Here is a 4,037-nt window from a genome sequence, read left to right as displayed (position 1 = left end):
TAATATTATGTCAAAAAGAAGAGGCATAACATAATATAAAATATGGACTAAAGAAAGGTATATGTTTATAGAAGCATGTGAGAACTTTTCATCATAAGAAGAGATGAGTTGTTGCTACTCAAAAATATTTGAAGTTAATCCTGGACAGCCATGTTGTAAGGAAGCCTAAAACAGTCATGCAGCTGTGTGGTGAGAAAGATATAGGCCAGCCCCCAGTTGCTTTGGTGATCCCAGTCCAGATGCCAAGCATGTGAATAACGTCACTATCTTAAACCTTCCAGCTCCAGCAGATGCCAAATTAAAAATATAAGGCCCTAGACAGATGGTTCCAGTTGAGCTGTCCCAGCCATCTACACAATTTCCTCATGCTACTTTAACCATTTGAGCCAATCCAGCTGAGGTCCCAAACATCATGCAGCAGAGAAAAACCATCCCTGCTGTGCCCTGACCAGCCTCCTGATGCAGAGAATCATAAGCATAATAAAATGGTTGTTAAGTAGTTTCCTACTGAGCAGTAGATTTCAAGGACACAGTTCTCATATCCCCTTTATATCCTGCATAGGTTTAAGGCATGAGTTGGGTATGAACCTCCATATGAGCCAGAACAACCTAAACTGCTGTGTCAAGTGCACTCTAGATTTTTGTTTGTAATTTGCCTTCAGGAGTTTCCTTTGAAAGTGCAAACTGTTCATGGTTAATTAAGCTTTAATAATAAACAATTTTGTTGGCATCTTCTGTCTATTTATAGGAATAGGGCATGAGACAACACTTTTCTGGGTGTATTCTTGGCCTGTTTCTGGTATACCACTCTCTCTGGTTCCATTATGGTGATATTCTTAGGCTTTTTTCTCTCTCTCACTCTCTTTAACTCTTGCTCTCTTTCTCTTACTTGGATAACATAAAAAAACCACAACAACAGGAAAAGTAACAGTTACATCATAGACACATTTAGTGCATCATGACTGGGAATAAAGCATATGGATTGAATAGATCCTGTGATGGTTTTGACCTATGCTGACTTTGGAAGATTCATGTTTAAGGTGGATGATGAGCCAGGGAATCAGGCCTAATTTCTGTGTGTATTGAAAGTGGAAGCAATGAAGATAAAAAGACATTTTGCATTGCCTAAATTAGTAAAACAGTAAATAATAAAGTATGCACAGTTTGTCCAAATAACTTGCTGTGCATTGAGTGAGGGACTTAACCTCTCTAGATCTCTGTTTTGAGTTCCACAAATTAAAAGGGTTGGATTAGAGTGCCTTTAAAACTACTTCATTTCTAAAATCTTGACCCTGAGTGAAAAATAGCAGAAAAAGTAAAGTCAGTGATCCTGGCATGTAGTAGATGTTCAGTAAATATTTGTTGGATGATTAACATAACAGACATGTATGGGACCTACCTAGTATGGTCTGAGATGGTGAAGCCTCAGCACTGTCTGAGAAAGTTATCATTTCCAAACTTTAACATTTATATTTGGAGTCAGAGGTAGGCACAACTGATCTAGTGAACATGTTCCTATGCATCTTCTTAAGTTTCCTTCTATTTTACTAGGAATTCCATCCATGCCCTAGGAATATGCTGATACTATCCCCAATGGAGTTGGCTCTCTAAACTGGATCTCAACTAAGATGTTTGGAATCAGTCTAAAGCCAACAAATACTGCCATCCTTCCATGCCACTGACTTTTTGTTTTTTAAACTAAACTCCCTATTTTGAGCTCATTGTAGATTCATATGCAGTTATGAGAAATAATAACAAGATATTTCATATATACTTACCCAGTTTCTCCCAAAGGTAATATCTTGTGTAACTATAGTATGATATAATAACTAGGAAGGTGACATTGATAAAATCCACTGAACTTATTAAGATTTTATCAGTTTTACATGTACTCATGTATGTGTGTGTGTTTAGTTCTGTGCTATACTAGTATTACCACAGTGTAGATTTGTGGAACCACCACGACAGTCAAAATAAAGAACAGTTACATCACTACAAATTCCTTGTGCTACCTTCTAATAGCAACCTCCCCCTCACCACCCCTTTCCCTAACCCTTGGCAATCACCAATCTGTTCTTCATATCTATAATTTTATCATTTCAAAAATGTTACATACATTAGGTCACCTTTTGAGATTAGCTTTTCCCACTTAGCCTAATTCCATGCCACCGACTTTAAGACTCAGAGAAATGAAATATAATAACGGACTAAGTGATGATGGAATTGATATCTTCAAATACGATTCCTGTATGTTGCCTGTTTCTCTGACTCCCTTAACATAAATACTTCCCACCTCCAGTACCTACAAATGAAATATAATAACGGACTAAGTGATGATGGAATTGATATCTTCAAATACGATTCCTGTGTGTTGCCTGTTTCTCTGACTCCCTTAACATAAATACTTCCCACCTCCAGTACCTATACCGATTCACACCATGTCCGCAATTTTTAACCTCAATAAAGATCTTTTACTGAGAAGGTGAAATCAGGAGAAGTGGAATGAGCCTGATCTATCATCTTCCAAATATGTCATTTCTGATAATGGGCTCAAATGAGGGGGTTACATTTAATGACCACCAAGGTCTTCTCACCTTGGAAATTTTGACTGAAGGTTGTGAAATCTCATAAAACAAATGTTTGTTGGTCATGCTGGACTCCAGAATTGGAAAGGCAGAGAAAAGGCGCTAAAGGGTAGGGTCATAATATAAAAAAACTGTAACTAGAAAGTAACCAGTACAGGTGGAAAAACTAAGAAAACATTGGTATCTTCCCACAAAATAAAGGTATATTACTATCCTTGTTTTATAAATGAGGAAAGAGGCTTTAAGAGCTTAAATTATTTGCTTAAAATTACACGGTAGGTGACAGGATTAGAATCCAGGGAGGCAGGATTGGGATCCAAGACTACCAGGTCTATTTCCAAAGAAATGTCTCTCTCACTCTCTCTGTCTCTGTCAAAAAGCAAAGCAAAACAAACAAAAAGCACAGCGCTATAGGAATAGGCAGTAAAGATGTAAGCACCAGGGGAACAGAGAATTTCACGTGGGATTGAAGTCTGAATAGGTTGTACACTAGTTGAAATAGAGTGGCTGTTCTAGCCAGTTTGAAGGAGTTGAGAATGTGTATTTACTTTTAAGAGAAAGCAAGGAGAATGTGTTTACTAAGGACACTGATTCTCAAAGTGTGGTCTCCAGAGCTTCATCAGTCTCACCTAGGAACTTGTTAGAGATGCGATTTTCTGTCCCCAGACTTACTGAATCAGAAACTCTGGAGAGTAACACCCATAACTCTGTTTTAACAAGGCTAGTAGGTGGTTCTGATGGACACTGGTCTGAGGACCACTATTGCCCTAAGTGGAAAGCTTATATTGGGTAGTATGTGAAAGTGAAGATTTGAAGGTCAGATTCAAGCCATCTTCCTTGGCTCTGTTCCTTTAGGTCAATAAGGTCTTTGGCCAAAAAGGATGATCTTATATTTAAGTGAATTTCTTAGGAACTGCCCCTTGATTCTGATCCACCTGCAAGTGCATCTCTATCAGACTTAAACTCTAAATTTTGGCATCTTTGGCCTTGATTCCTGCCTCTGGAAACTATTTGCTCAATGTGAGTATACTCTTTCTTGTACTCTGACTTACCTCTGGCAGAAATTGCCCATGTCAGTCCTGGGAGTGTTTGGGGGACAGGAGAATTCTGACATTGGGCAAATTTTGATAAACTGAGAGGTTTCCCAAACTGAGGAGATTGAACTATTATTTTTAGTTATTGGATATCCATAAAATACTTTCAGCACAGGAGTGGCACAACAAAATTGTATATTTGGAATACTAATTTGGAAGCAATTCATAGAACAGATTGGATAGAGGTGATTTATGAAGCTCATGCAATAAACTAGGTATGCAATGGCGAGGGAATTGGTATTGATAGGGAATAACAGGGAAGGGAGTGGAATGTGAGCAATATTTATAGAGAAAATCCAATGTGTCTTGTGGATAAGTTTGCTACAGAGATGAATATGAGGGAGAAAAGAACAAATAA

Source organism: Galeopterus variegatus, unplaced genomic scaffold (assembly GCF_000696425.1).
Source record: "Galeopterus variegatus unplaced genomic scaffold, G_variegatus-3.0.2 Scaffold332, whole genome shotgun sequence".
Taxonomy (NCBI): Eukaryota; Metazoa; Chordata; class Mammalia; order Dermoptera; family Cynocephalidae; genus Galeopterus; species Galeopterus variegatus.
This window is presented reverse-complemented; position numbering follows the sequence as displayed.